This window comes from Callithrix jacchus, chromosome 13, assembly GCF_049354715.1.
Source record: "Callithrix jacchus isolate 240 chromosome 13, calJac240_pri, whole genome shotgun sequence".
In the NCBI taxonomy this organism is placed as follows: Eukaryota; Metazoa; Chordata; class Mammalia; order Primates; family Cebidae; genus Callithrix; species Callithrix jacchus.
Window position 1 is genome coordinate 33016386 of NC_133514.1, and position 16656 is coordinate 33033041.

General features: G+C 34.9%; 1 protein-coding gene and 1 pseudogene across 7 annotated transcripts in view; one reads left to right on the top strand and one right to left on the bottom strand.

Moving 5' to 3' along the window:
* The window catches only part of NRG1 (neuregulin 1), a 1138183-nt gene that overhangs the window by 237921 nt on the left and 883606 nt on the right, over positions 1-16656 (top strand). The window lies entirely within an intron of this gene.
* LOC100406761 (cytochrome c pseudogene) lies at positions 3863-4927 on the bottom strand (annotated as a pseudogene).

The following is a 16656-nucleotide window of genomic DNA, read 5'->3' on the forward strand; positions in this document are numbered from 1 at the left end:
TGTTACTCAATGGTCTTGAATTTCTGGGGTCTTAAAATAGGGTTAATAATATCATGGAGAAAGTCATACTGCCAGGTAATCTGGTTGAGATGGAGACAAAGCATAAACCACAGGAGGTGTATATGTATACTAAGAAATTTGACTGGTTATTGGAAACAAGAAACAAATGTATTTGTTTTCAGTAGTAAATAAGATTTTTTCTCAGGATATGAGTATCTCAGGATAAGAATTAGTGAGGAAATAAAAGCATGGCAAGGAGGGCACAATATTAAATTATTTTCTTAGGTAGGATATTAAAAATTAATCCCTCTGTTTATCAGTACTCAATGTCCTGAATTAATTGAACAGCTGTGCTAACATTAAAATAACATTGCTTGCTGGCTCCCAACAATAATTGCACGGAAGAATGTTTTAAGGCTTTGTTTTCTGTTGGAAGAACCAGATCCTTATCACTAACAGTATGAAAGATGTAGAAATGTAGAAGTATGTGAATAATCACTCATGCAGAGATGACCCATGTTAATGTTGTAGTGTATTTCTTTCCATATTTGTTGCTTTGCCAATTTCACACAGTTACTCTTTAATGTATATGAAGTGATTAAGTCTTTGTGCAATTACAAAATAAATTTATGTTCAGTTTTTGAGAAAAATAAGGAAACTATGAAAACAGTATAAAGAAGAGCATGTATGATTTCTAGAAAACTAAAAATAATTTGGAACTACTTTTAATGACAAGGGTGGGCAATTACACTTGCTAAAATGAGTAGGAAAATCAGCTCCAGCCATATATGAATTACTTTTTATTTTGTCTGTTTTGTGTATTTTGCAGCAGGCTCTGAAGTAATTTATAAAAGAGGCTTCATATGTGTTCTGAGGGGGGAGCACCATAATTAGAATATGGTGGTTAGCTTGGAATAGGCATCATCAATGATTTGAATGCATGCTGTAGACCACGTATGCTTTGAAAACTACAAAGCTTCTCTAAATCTTGGAGAAGCAACACAGTGAAAAACCTATCACTAAGCTTTTTTTTTTTTTTTAAATTGCATTTTAGGTTTTGGGGTACATGTGAAGAACATGCAAGATTGTTGCATAGGTACACGCATAGCAGTGTGATTTGCTGCCTTCCTCCCCTTCACGTATATCTGGCATTTCTCCCCGTGGTGCTATCTCTCCCCAACTCCCCACCCCCTGCTGTCCCTCCCCTATTTAGCTTTTGAGGGTTCCTATCTTGAATAGGACTGTTAACAGTAAACTCAGCCTGCAGTTGATTTTCTTTTCATCATGAACATATTATCTGGGTCTCGTGAATTACAAACCCTCCTCTTGGCTTAACATTCTCTCCGATGGCTTTCTGCACAATGGCTTCCTCTTCTTGCTATCATGGTAATTCCTCAGGAGACATACCATAGGTTTTCTTGGTATCAGCTAGGAAAGAAAAGAAAATTTAATCAGTGGGCAGATTTCTTTGGTATTTTCCATATGATACTGGGACCCCTGTTTGTTAGTTTTGTCCTGTTTCCTGTTACAGAAAAGGCTGAAAATCAGCATGCAGATGAATGAGATAGCAGATGGTTTCCCATGATAGAGACCAACAATTGGTGAGATAAGATTGGTAATGACAACCATACATAAGAGAAAAGGCAGAATTGGAGTGCAGTATTTTAAAAGCTCTCAGGCCCTCAATAAATGCTTGCTATTGTAAAAAAGAGAGAGAGAGAAAGAAAAAAAAAAGTTCTGTATAATACATCAATAACATTTTAATTTTCAGTTATTATTATTTGAGTTTTATTTCCCATCTCTGTGATGCAGATTTAGGGGTGGTGTGGATATTCTTAGAGTGGAAATTGTTGAACTCTTAGATTAAAACTACTCTAGTTCCTAATTTGCCCTGTAACTACACATATAGAGAAGATCATTCTCATAAGTGCTAGTAAGTAGGAGACAAAGGTTTTGAGGGGAAATAGAGAGAGATACACAGAACTCTGGGAGTAGTCCTAAGCTGGATCTTCAAAATGATTCATGTCTTAGAAAATGTGATTTATGAGAAGTTAGGACCGTAGGGTCATTTTGCCCGAGGAAAGATTACTATGAGGGTCTTTCATGATAGGGGTCAAATATATGAAAGATTATTACAGGGAGGATGCTGACCAGCTTTTCTACAACTCAACTGGGGATAGAAACAGCTTTAAAATACAGTGTACAGAATTTAGACTAGATGAAGGTAGTATGCTTTGAAAGTAAGAGTTGTTAAATGTTAGAATATTTTCTCGGCAGGTTATGAAATCATTTTGATGAAATTATTAATTTGTGTTTATTCAAAAATAATGAAAACATTAAATATCTAAGTATTGATATGTTACATGTCAATTACCTATTGATATTACATATCAAAAGTTGTATATTATACATGTTTTGATATATTACATTGTATTGATATATTACATACCAATATTTATATATTATATATGTGTTTATTATATTTGTGTGTGTATATATAAAGAAGATAGATTTTTAACTTCAATGGCATAACTTGTTAATTTTTTTATTTTGGAACTTACACTGAAGTAGATTTCAAATACTGTTATCAGAGGCTTAAATTGAGTATGTTGACAATACCCCGAACTACTGGATGATATTTGTGATGAGTTTCACCCTGTATCAATACAGAAGGGTGTTGCAGTTTAGCAAAAGAAAAGATAATATGCTGTGTTAAACCTCTGCTTTCTGAGTGAGGACAGTGAGGAAGTTTAACATTTTCCTTTTTTTTTTCTTTTCTTTACTGAAAAGAAAGTCAAGCCAGCAATATGTTTCTGGGAGAGCATTGATGCATTTCACAATACTGGGAACAGTCTGCTTGGCTTTTGGGGGCTTCCAGGATTCAGAATTGTCTTCTCTTGAATAGGTCTGTGCACTTTTTTTCCTTCAGTCTTTCTCCTCAAGCAGCAAAACAGACCATTTAACTTCCAAATATTTACAGCTTGCAAGTAGATAAACTTCCCAAATCTGTTTTTTATTTATGAAAAGAAAAACAATCAGCCACAATAATCTATAATACTTTTGAATTAAAGTTATTAGATGCCCTAGGGTCTTTTCATAGCAGATTTTATATCTCACCACCATTAATCTGTTATCAGAATTATGTCTTTCTCTCTCTCCTGATAGTTATTTTTAGACTAACATATTCATACCTCCTTCTGATGAAAAAACGTTAAAATTGTGAATAAGGCATATGAGAAAACCCTAAAGCTCTGTTTTACACAAATGAGACTCATAAATACCGGTTTTTCAGGGTAAAGCATTGTGTATTATTCCAGTTTGTACCACAGGGAAAGCCTAGTCACACACGAGGCTTCATTAAAATATGGTCTAAAGAAATGTTTAATGGTTGAAATATAAGGTCTTATTCTAAATATCTGCCTTCACTTTGTAATAATAGAAATTGAACTGAAAATGTTCAGTAGGTGATTTAAAACATCCACTCATTTTAAACATAATGTCTAGGCCTGCAAAAGTGACATCATGTTCCAAATGTTACAAATACAGCATTTTTCCTTGATACCTTTCTAAGTAGATTGTTAAAAGTTTTTATTCCCCTTCATATATGATGCCACTTACCTAAGATTATTTTATAGGTGTATTCTTTTTTTTTTTTTTTTTTTTCATGATCTGTGGTTTTCTTTTTAATTATCTTAAGTCTTATAATCACACATCATTTTTAAATTTGTGTATATCTCTTCTACTTTAATCCTTTAGAGGTTGGCAAAAGCACCATTCCCAATCACAAATACACAGCAGTTATACAGTTTTGTTTCTGAATGGCTGTTTTTAAAGACAATCCTAAATTATAACTTAGTTTGACTTAGATTGTAAAGAATCCAAGAGTGAAGTTTAATTGGCTACTATTTTAAAAGCATGTGACCTTATAGATCATCTATAAAATGTGTGAAGTGTTAAATAATTTTTTATATTACACATAAACCACACAAAATGCCTTTCAGTAAGTAAAAGGAACCATTTTAAATACAGGGTACTCTAATTAGATTGGCATAGTTAAGGCCAAAAATATAAAATAGCCATTGCTACCCGTTTATCTTCAACCTTGCCTTTAAGAGGCAAACGAACACAAAACACAGGTGAATCTTCCTTGGTTCTGAGACTGTGAAGGAATTGCCCCCATATTTAAATATATTCACATAACCAGTCATATAAATCTAAATATAAAACCAATCTCCAGTAAGTTTTAAGATGGCACTCACCATCTTTGCGAAAAGTTTTAACATTACTAATGAAGTCTAATCATATCTTTAGAAGGGGTGGGTGTGACAGAATTTACTAAATTGGAATTACTATTAAAATCCAAAAACTGAACATATTCATTTAACCACAAGCCAGTCTTAGTCTTAAATCAGGACTGCCCAACAAAATATTCTGTCAGTCATTCATGATGTAAATTCTGGTGTATGAGATCTATTAAAGTACGGTACACATAAAAAAGTCATGAGACATTTGTTTTGTAATAAATAAGGCAGTGGCCAATTATTACTCATTAGTAGCTTTTTTGAGATAAGCTATTAAGTCTTCCCTTTCTCCCTTCTTCTTAATGCCGACAAAGATCATTTTTGTTCCAGGGATATACTTCTTGGGATTCTCCAAATATTCCATCAGTGTATCCTCTCCCCAGATGATGCCTTTGTTTTTATTGGCTTCAGTGTAAGTGAATCCAGAGGCCTGACCTGTCTTCTGCCCAAAGATACCATGGAGATTAGGCCCAGTCTTGTGCTTGCCTCCCTTTTCCACCGTGTGACATTGGGAACACTTCTGAATAAAAATCCTCTTGCCTTTCTCAACATCACCCATATTGAATTCTTTTTAGTGGTTAGCGCAACAAAGACTACCACTCAGAAGCCGGACGTCCCACTCTCTCATAGGTGTATTCTTTAATGAAAAAACCTCAAAATACATGTCCTTAATTTGAAAACAAGGGAGAGGAGCCTTCATGTTTGTGGACTGGGCTAAACTTGTGTCTACTCTCCCTTCAAAAGTCCCATGGAAATGGCAGTAAAGACAGAGAAAAGATAATGCATTTCTGAATATACTGAGGAACATATACTCCGGAGAGCAGAAACAGGAAGAGGAGGTCTCTGCTAAAGCCGAAGGAGTCTTCCAGAGGGAACGCAGCTGAGCTCTGTGTTCTGATAGGCAGTTACAGAGAGAAGCCGAGGTCAAAAGCAGGAATGAGAAAGTGAAGTGATTGGTTACAGGTTTGGAAATGTCTCAGGTTTGCTCATTCCAACTGTCTGCGTGTCACTGCACACTTACCCCAGAAGTAAAGCAGGAGAACTCTGCAAAGGGTACCAACAATCCACAAGGGAGGGCACTGCCTCCTAACGTGTGGGCTGGTGGCCAAGTACAGCGGTCTACCAGGGGGTCAACTTGGGACATGTTGGGACTTGGAGAGTGACTTGCTGGTTTGCATGTTCCATGTAATAGCTAAAGCAAAGCACAACCTGAAGAAGTGAGCCAGGAAAGTGGATCAATCCATGCCAACAATCTGTATTAATTAACCAGATAATTAATATGTATATAAAGTAAAAGAAAGAAAAATGGAAACAAATAACCCTGAGACAGGATTTCACAAACTCTGCACTATCAACATATTGGATTACTCTTTTATTTTGAAGAAGTGTTCTGTACATTGCAGGATGTTTAGTACCATGCCTGGTCTCTAGCCAGTTGATGTTAGTAGCAAGCAACGTCCATCCCTGCCCGCTGTGAAGAAAAATGTCTCAATATCTAGACAAAGATACGGTAGCATACTCTGGAGGACACGACCAGCACTAGGTGAGAACCATTATTCCAGAGAAAATAGAAATGGTTTAGAAAAGAGATCTTTTAACTGTCAGGTCTCCATATGCAAGTCTGGAGCCTGAAAGTCTCAAGTCCTGCTTGCCTTGGCTAATTATCTCCCAACCCCTGCCCGTGTTCACTTTTGTCTCTAATTGCCCAGTGGAGCTTCCCTGGACAAGTCCCTCACCTCACCCTGCCATCTTAACTGTTTTTTTTTTTTTTTTTTTTTTAAGATGGAGTTTCGCTCTTGTTACCCAGGCTGGAGTGCAATGGCGTGATCTCGGCTCACCACAACCTCCGCCTCCTGGGTCCAGGCAATTCTCCTGCCTCAGCCTCCTGAGTAGCTGGGATTATGGGCATGCACCACCATGCCCAGCTAATTTTTTGTATTTTTAGTAGAGACGGGGTTTCACCATGTTGACCAAGATGGTCTCGCTCTCCTGACCTCGTGATCCACCCGCCTCGGCCTCCCAAAGTGCTGGGATTACAGGCTTGAGCTATTGCGCCCAGCCCATCTTAACTGTTATAATGATAATACTCTTATCCCACCCACCACTGTAACAAACAGGGTAATATATACTCCTTGCCCCTACCCCCACCACTGTAACTGATCTTACTCTGTAAGTTTCCACTGCCCACCACAAACCTATAAAACCAACTCCTATCCTACTGCCCTTTGCTAATGCCTTTTTTGGCCTTAGCCCACCTGCACTCAGGTGAATAAACAGCCATGTTGCTCACGCAGAGCCTGTTTGGGGGTCTCTTCATTTAAAGTGCATGTTTTCAGTATCTGCCTTGGTATCTTTAAAGATATAGAAGAAATTATAGTCTCTAAAATAATTTTCTGATATGGAAAATGAATAAATCAAAGGACAGAAATAATCCATAGACTTTTAAAGTATAATTATCAAAATTGTTGAAAAATTCAAGGAAATCTTGCAAAGGGGAAGGAAAAAAGAAGGTAGAAGATGTGCAAAAGGTGAAAAGACAAAGAAAATCCATTTAGGAAGCTCAGTGTCTAATAGGAACTCTAAAACCAGAGAAAAACAGCACAATAAATGAGACAAAATAATTATGACATTATTCCTAGAGTTGAAGAAAGGCATGTCCTTAGAATGAAAGGGCCCAAATAATGCTGAGAACAATGAATTCTAAGAGATCTATATCAGACACATGCTAATGTAACTCTAGAATGCCAAGACTTAAGAGAAGATTCTAAAGGTTTTGAAAAAGCATAAACAAATGTTATATCATAGGATTGACAATCATAGTCAAGTTTTCAATCTGCATCTTGAAAATGCCAGATGATAATAGGACAGTGCCCTTAATGTTCTGACAGAAAACAAACCTAATACCAAACAGAATCGAATAGGAAACTCAAAAATAGACACATGTTAATATGCTCAAGTGATTTTTGACAAAGGTACAAAAGTCATTCAATTGCCTTTTCCACAAATGGTGCTGGACGTCCAATGGAAAACAAAGTGAGTCTTTGCCTAAGTCTTACACCTTACACAAAGTCAACTGAAAATGGACCACATACTTAAATATAAAATATAAAACTATAAAACCTTCAGAAAAAAATAGGAGAATGTTTTCCAGATCAAGGGTGAGCCAAAGAATGCATAGACTTGCTACTGAGATCACAGTTTGTAAATGAAATGTTGGTAAACTGGACTTTATAAAATTAACCTTTGCTCTGCAGAAGACCCTTTAAAAGGATGAAAAGACAAGCTACAGATTGGGAAAAAATATTTACAAACCAAATAGTTGACCCAGGAGTAGTAACTCAAAAGCTAATAGTAAAAAATTTCAGTAACAGTCTATTTAAAAATTGAAGAAAAGACACAAAGAGATATTTCACCAAGGAGGATATACATTTAGTGGAAAAACACATGAAAAGATGTTCAATATCGTTAACCATTAAGAAAATACAAATCAAAACTACAATGAGATATCATTATCCAACTATCAAAATGGCTAAAATAAAAAGATTAGTAACAAAACCAATTGCTGGTGAAGATGCAGAGAAACTGGATTACTCATTCATTGCTGGTAGGATTGTAAAATGGTACAGCCCATTCTGGAAAAGAGTTCAGTTTCATAAATAAACTAAACATGCAGCTACTATATGACCCAACAATTACATTCCTGGGCTTTTAGCCTAGAGAAGTAAAAACTTGTGTTCACACAGAAACCTGTACACTCATGTTGAATGTTCACGGCAACTTTACTTGTAATAGCTGCAAACTGGAAACATCTCCAATGTCCACTAGTGGGTGCATGGTTAAATACATTGTCATACATCCATACCACGGAATAGTTTTCAGCAATAAAATAGAAGAGGCATGCAAGGGAAAGTTACATGCAACAACCTGTATGAATTTCCAGAAAAATATGCTGAGTGAGAAAGGCCAATTTCAAAAAATTACATAATGTATAATCTAATTTTTATACCACTTTGAAACAAAATTAAATGGAGAACAGATTAGTAGTTGCCAGGGGTTAAGTAAGGTGGGAGGTGAGTGGTTGTGGCTAAAAAAGTGCAACATGAGAAATGCTTGTAATGATAGAATTGTCTGTATCTTGACTATGAGTGTCAATATCCTGGATATGACATTGTGAAATGGTACCATGGGGGCAACTGGGTAAAGGGTAGATGGGATTTGTCTTATTTCTTACAACTGCCTATGAATTTACACTGATCTTTAATGAAAAGTTTAATTTAAAAATTTGATAGTGCTTGATATTATCGGTTGATCATGCTGCTCTTAGTTGAAAAAACAGATTCAGAAGGATCTGCATAATGAATCTGCCAATCGCTGAAAACTCTCAGTTATCTGTCTTGTCTTTCCTTTCAGTTTTTGTCAGGTTTCTGTTTTAATAACCTCTTAGAAAAAGGTAGTATTAAAGGAGACCTAGGACTCTTTTACCAATTTAGGATAACTTCACAATCTCCACAGATAATTTGGTATCTGTGTACACCCACACAAAAAATGAAATTCTTCTGAGTATTTTACAGGGGAAGTGCTGAATATATAAACAAAGCAGTGCTCTGGTAAAACTACCTATTGCATTGAAATAAAGAGCAGAATAAAATTATTAAAATAGCCCACCATTTTCTTACAAACTTAAAATGTTCTTCCTTTTATCTCTGGGGGTTGGATAATCCCTGTTTATTGTTCCTTTATTTTGCTGTATATCAAGTTGGCCATTTAATGATTGGCTCCTTAGCAGGGTGGATGTAGATAGAATTAAAAAATAATGAATTATGCAATTTATCATCACCTCCCTATAAAACACAAGCACATGAAGGATATGAGTTTCATATATGCTAATGTATTTATTTAATATGATTTCAACCAAACTCCTATAAAAAATTTTGGTTATGGAATCTGTTTTGGAATTTGAAAAATGTAATTCATCTGAAATGTATAAAAATAGCGAATTTTCTAGTGAGATCTAACATGTGGCATTATCACAGCCACTTTTCAAACTGCAGTTTAAAGAATAATACTTACAGTAGCATTATTCTGAGTAAAGAATATGGGCAAGAAAACTCCCCAAGAGTATAAAAAGTCCAAAAAGAGACTCTTCTATGTATGAGAGTCTAAATATAATATACTTTATTAATGTACGTATTGTTTACTATAATCTATTTTGATAAATAATAATATAATAGACTATATTATATATTATTATATAACAGAAGGAGGAAAGTACCATTAAATAAAAGATGCTGGAGCAACTGGATAACTGTTTGAAAAACAATCAACTTAGACCATTTGGTGCACTAGACACCCAAATAAACTTCATTCGATTTTAATGTTAAGTGAGAACAAAAAGATATCACACACAAAAAATTGTCTCTGAAAGTAAATATGTTTTCCTTAGAGTGAAGGAAATCTTTTAAAGCATTCAAGAGAAAAACATAAAGAGAAATATTAATACATTTGCTATATAAATGGTAAATGTTTTATATGTTGAAAATCATTCCTCTGTTAAATATTTATATTAATGATCTGTCTGTTATATGTGGTAGATGATTGATATGCCTAACATAAAACATACTCATTTAAATAATAAAAAAAGACTAAATATCTCAAAAGACAAAAACCATATATAGATAATTCATCAAATGGAAAATTATTATAAATAAGCAAATTTTGAAGTAAAATAACATTTTCTATCATTAAAATGGCCAATGTTTTTTTAAAGGCTAATATTAATAGCTAGCCTGTGGTTTGTAAAGAATAGTTTATTTAACATATGACTTATAGAAATATATAACACTTTGGGACAGCATTTTTAGAGATAAATATTCTATATTTTTAATAACATTGATTATCTTTATTCACATCATAAATGCTTATAAAAATCTAAACATTTATTTCAACATTATTTAAATTGGTGCCAATTTCTGGCTTATCTACCTACCCAATATTAAGAATTTTGTATATAGATCACTTTTATTCTATAAAATGCAATATTATTCATTCAAAAATATGTTTCTAAAAAAATGTTTAGGGAAAATGCTAAAATTATGCTAAGTAAAAGTTCAGACAATATTTAAAATTTTAATAGGTGATAGATTCTGATGTAGATAGAAAAGGACAGAAGGAAGGAAGAAGGAAAAAGGGAAGGAGGGAAGGAAAACAAAGAAACAAAGGTAATGTAATTTTCATGTAATTATACAATAGGGAAGTGTTTAATTTACACTGAGTATTTGATATGTAATTTAAATACTTCCCTATTGATGAACATTTGATTTTCATCATTAAGAATATTGCAATTAAATTCTTTGGGTATAAACTGTTGGTTATATTCAGAAAGAATTTTTGAAATAGTAGATGCAAATAACAAGTCTTTAACATTTTATTGTATACTGCCTTCAAGCCTTTTTTTCCCATATACACGTGTAGAATTACATGAAAATTACATTACCTTTTAAAAATAAAAATTTTATGCAGGTATTATAATTATGTCTTTGAAGTGTTTTTGTTTTAATAATATATAAAAGTGCTTATGATATAATGCTAAGTAACTAAACCATATGAATATATGTTAAAAGGCTTCAGGAAAATATGGTAAATTATTAGCATAGGTTACCATTGAGTGGTGAAATCATAATTGCTATTTCTTTAATACTTTCTGGACACTCCAAATTTTCAACTGCAAACATCCAACCATTGCAATAATAAAAAAAACTTTAAAAAGTCTCTGAGGACTTATATATAACACCAGAAGCATTTATATATTTGTTTAGTTAATATAGTTAATAAAACCAAAATATTCTTTAAACCACATCTCAACTTCGTTCTTGTCTGCAATACTTTGGCACTGCCTAGATTTGGCATCATGAACTAAATCTAATAGCAGTAGGGTGAATGTACAAAAAGGAAGAAATGAGAGATTACGGCCCCCTGTTAGGACTAGGGAGTCTGACAGATTTTGATATGTTTTGTGCACTGGTATCTGTATTTTCATTTGCATTGATTTCTTTTCTAAGGACATTACAGCTAAAGCCAGGTCCCCAAAGAAGTCAGAGGCTTTTGTGGTTCCCACAACTTGGCGGGAGGCAGAATGTCTGCAATTACTCCTTCTGCTTTTAACTGACTTTGAATCCTGTACTTTTGGCTTGAGTACCTGGCTTTCAGCCAGGACAAGGCAAAAAAAACTCTATCTGTTGGTTTTCAAATGTCATTTTCCCTTTGGCTTTGTTGATGGTAAAATTCTGCTTTAGCATCTGAAATTGGAAACGCTTCTAATCCTGGAGTCTCAGTATAATTCACTGGAAGGCTTTCTTTTATCTGTGTCTAGGATCAGCCTTTAATCTGATCTTCATTTTTATCCAGGTGCAAAACTCAAATACTTTTACCTTTAGTACAGTGGCCCAAATTTTGTCCCTAGTTCTGCTTGTGCTACCATTAGCTGTCAGTTCTTAATTATATCTACACATGACTGTCGGCCAGAGGCAGTAAGATCTGGATTTTCTCTTCCTCTCTGAGCGCCTGACCCTTGGATAGTCATTCCTTCTTTTCAGTTTTGGTAGGTCTGGGTTTAGATTTGTAGCCTAACCTAGTGGAGACATTCTTTGGCATGGAAAAGAATTATTTCTGATGTGTAAATTTTCCCAGAAGTTAGACTACCCCCTTGATAGATTTATTTGCATTTAACCCATAGAAAGAATGAAAAGTTGAGTTATATTAACAAGATTATCTTGCAGTATATGTATGCTTTAAACTTCACAGTGACTTTTACATGCCTATTTCATTTAGTTTATACAACTCTTGGAACATGTTTTTGCCCATTTTCTGCATGAGGAAACTGAAGTTCAGTAAAGTTAAATTGTTTTTCCCAGGCTACCCAGCCAGGAATCACTAGTTACTCTCTCTCAAAATCCAGCATTTGCCCACTAGACCAGAGCTGCTTTTAATGATTATAGTATTTGGAATTCATTGTAACAGAATCCATTCTAAGCACATTGTTAATGCTTTGATCAAACATCGTTAGTAGCACCTTTTCATTTTTATTCATATTTTATTATACGTGTGTGCTACCCACTTTCTGTGCAGAAATTTCAAGGAAAAGGAAATGAGGTTTTCTGTAATACTCCTAACCCCTGTCATTATAAGATGAAGTACAAACTCTTTAACATGATATATAAGACTTACTACCTGGGAACCCCAGGGTACTGAGCCATTCTCATCCGTGTTACTCACCTCTAAACTCACAATACTCTTGTTGTACAGAGTTTTCCTTTGTTGTCCAAAAGTGTCCTGCTCAAAATGTTTCCATCCTCAATTCTCTTCTGCTAGGTAACCTTGCATTTCAGTGGTAGTCTTATGCTTTAGTGTATGTGAGAATAACCTGGAGCCATTTGTTAAGACATAGATTCTCGGACACTCACTTTCAGGGTTTCTGATTCAGTTGATCTGGGCCTTGAGGTTGCCTTTCTAACCAGTTCCCATGTGGGCCTCTTGCTGCTGATCTGGCATCACATTTTAAGATGCATTATTCTACTTATCCTTGAAGTCCCCAACCTGATTGGTCTACAGATCCTTTTCCAACTCTAGGCATATTTAATTGCTTGTTACTCTATGCTTTTGTGCTCCTGTATTTATGAGTGTCTTTGCTTAACTGTCTTCCTATTACAGGGGACAAGACTTGTTCTACCTGTGTTTAGATCCTCATGGGCTAACATAACAGAAACTCACAAAGATTTGTATGAATAAATAATGAACCTGGAAACATTTGTTTATTTAAAGTTGGTTGTACAGGATGAATTTTTTGCTTCACTGGTTTTCATTATCATTGTCTTTGTTTTCTGATCAAACTCTCCATTTCTAGGCAAACTGGATGAAGAAAACTATGTAATCTAAAAATAAAATTTGAAGTCTCCCAGCCATCTGAATGGACCCCTTCTCTCAGCCAAAGGCGTCCAAAATTAACATGAGAAACTAGTTCAGGCCGTGATGGGATGGGGGAGTAGGACATGCCTCAGTATGCCCTCCTCCCTTCTGGAATTCAGGTAGAGCTGACCAGCATTCACATTAAAATAGATATTAAGACTGACAAGGCAGACTCTTTGTAGCAATAAGATACCAAATTCCAGCCTGACTGTAGTATAGCATCACATTACAAGCCCTGAAAAAAATCAAAGTATTTTATCCCAAATTATGCTGTCTTTTTTTTTTTTTTTGCCATTTCTTGGAATAGTCCTGCAAATCTGTCTCTCGTGAGGAAAATCCACATTCTGAAGAGACTCCTTTTCCTTTTCCAGGCCTCTTTCCTGATCCAGAAGAAAATCAACTCTGATAAGAACATTTACAATCTATTTCCTTCAAAGCCTACTACCTGGAGGCTTCTTCGGCTTCTTCTGTGTAAGGGGAACCCTGGTTTCCACAACGCCTATCTTAACGCAGACATTCCCTTCTACTGATTCTAGGTCTTTAGACTAAAACTTAACTCTTTCAACCAATTGCCAATTAGAAAGTCTTTGAAGACCCCCCACACCCTGCCACTTCAAATTGTCCCACTTTCCAGATCAAACTAATATATATCTTCCATATATTGATGGATGCCTTACATCTCTTTAACATGTCTAAAACAAAACTGTAGCCCAACCATGTTTGGCACATGTTCTCAGGATCTCCTGATGGCTGTGTCTCAGGCCACTGGCATTCACATTTGGCTCAGTATAAATCTCTTTAAATATTTTACAAAGTTTGACTCTTTTCATTGACAAGTAACGCATATTTTAATTACTACTGTGTGCCAGATACTGTGCTTCATATATATTATTGCGTAATTCTCAAAGTAATTCCCTTGATATAACTATAGTATGTCTATTTTAAAGATAAACTGAGGCTCAAAAATATGTATTTTGTAAACAATAGACTATATAGAATAAAAATAAAAGACTGGAAATAATATTTAATTTCAAATTTTCTTACTCCAAAATGTATTCCAATCTTCTGCTCTACCCCATCTTTATTAAACATACAAAAATTACCTGAGTGTGGTGGTACACACCTGTTCACAGCTACTTGAAAGGCTGAGGTAGGGGAATTGCTTGAAATCAGGAGGCAGACATTGTAGTGAGTGGAGATCGCTCCACTGCTCTTCAGCCTAGGCAACAGAGTGAAACTTTGTCTCAAAAATAAATAAAGATTAAATTAACTCTTGCTTGTCTCATGATATATAAAGACAATGGAACAGTGGCTGCCTATCTTTAGATAAAATAATCTCTACATTAAGTGGTTCCTGCTCTCCTCTTTCTTTTTGTTCTTTGCATCCAGATTCAATTCCTAAATTACTCCCAGTATGACAATGATTTCTACTGTGTTTCTCCTTCAATTTCTCTGTAGATCACTGAAGGAGTAGCTGCAAATGCCTTTCACTTGCATGGCTTTTCCAAAATGTATTCAGATTGGCTCAATTTCTAAATCAAAGATAATTTATTTTCTCCCTTATCCTAACAGTAGAATTAAGCAAAGAGACAAGTAAAATATATTACAACATTTTTTAAATTTTAATTTTTTTGAAAAGGGTCTTGCTCCGTTACCTAGGCTGGACTGCAGTGATGTGAACATAGCTCACTGCGACTCAGCCTCCTGGGCTCAAGTGATTCTCCTGCCTTGGCCTCCCAAAGTGTTGGGATTACAGGCATGAACCACTGTGCCCAGCTTATTCATTGTTTTTATTGTTTTGTAACTGTTAACCATCCTACCTCACTTCCTCCCAACTACCCTTCTGAGCCTCTGGTAACTTTCCTTCTATTCCTTATTCTCATGAGTTCAATCATTTTGATGTTTAGCTCAATATGGGAGTTATTTTTCAAAAGTATTTTGATTTAATTCTCATTATCTATTGGGCAAACTTGGTGTTCCGCCTTTGCAAGGTTTGTTAAGGTACAGGGTAGTGATGGCTGCAATATGGAAAAAATAATATTCAAGATGGTGCTCCAGGACTCATTCTTCTCATTTCTTATTGGTCAATTGGCTGAGTTGGAATATCAGCTTATTTATTAGATATACTCTATGCTTCCATTGTGCAAACCTCAGTCTATTTTTGGCTGTTTTCTCTTGTAAAAATTTTCAAGCTTTAAAAAAATTCCAAAGTTAAATTTGAGTTGCAGAAAAGAAATATGACAAAGGCCATCATAATTATTCCATTATAAAAACATATACTCACACTCAATAAAATGTATTGTTTTAAAATTATTACCCTAAGGCAAGTAGTGAATAGACCAATGTAAATAAAAGAAATAGAATGAATAAGAAAATAATAAGATGAATGCGAGACTACATTCTTTCTGCTGGCTGGTTATTGGTTTTTCCAAATCTTGGTCCTTTATCTCCACTGGGTCTTTGAGGACAAGCACATCTTAGGTACCTTGTAACTATTTCCTGTTTATTCACATTTTGAGTATTATTGTTTGGCTTTGCTTTTCAGATGCATGAAACAGTAAATTTGAGGCAGCAAATGAGTAATTTGTAAATGGAGACACAATGAGAAGGCAATTAAGAGTGCTGCTTGATGAAAAAGAAAGAAAAAGAGAATAATATTGTAAGTAAGGGACAAACTGAGTTTACCAACAGTGGCCTTACATACAGTCCAGTATGTGAGAATACTTAAGCAATTAACATTAATGTTGACATTGTCATCCTTCGGTAATGATAAGATACTGGCTATCACATACAAAAATGGAATAAATATCTGTGTTTATAAAAGTATTCAAGGGAGAAAAAACTCACACAAAATGTCATGGAATTCCCCAGGAAGTCACTCAAGAGAGCACAAGTATTAAAAGCACTTTATTATAAAATAAGGGTCTTCCATTTTTACTGTAATCTCCCAGGAAAGTCTTCAAGGATAGAATTATACTAAGTAGAGAAGTTGTCTTTACAAATAGATAAGTATAAAAATCAGAAAACAAATCATCTTTTGAGTTGCATGAACTTTAGGACAGAGTTTTTATCAGCCATGATCAAATAAATTGGACAGGTCATATAACAAGTTAGAACTTGCCAAAACTTTTTTATAGAAGAAACAGATGTCATCTTCTTTTGTAAACTACATCCTGAACGTATCCCGTTCTGACTACTTCACAGCGTATATAAACTCCCACTCCACCCACTTTTCCCCTTCTCAAGCCAGCCTACCTACCAAGCTGTGTATTTTTAATCACTTTCTATAGCAATCAAGAATTTGCCATCAGAGAAACTGTTTCACTGCTTCTTATCTTTCCATGCCTGTTCTTGCTAAACAGATTCAAGATAAGAGCAACTGGCAGTAAGTGCC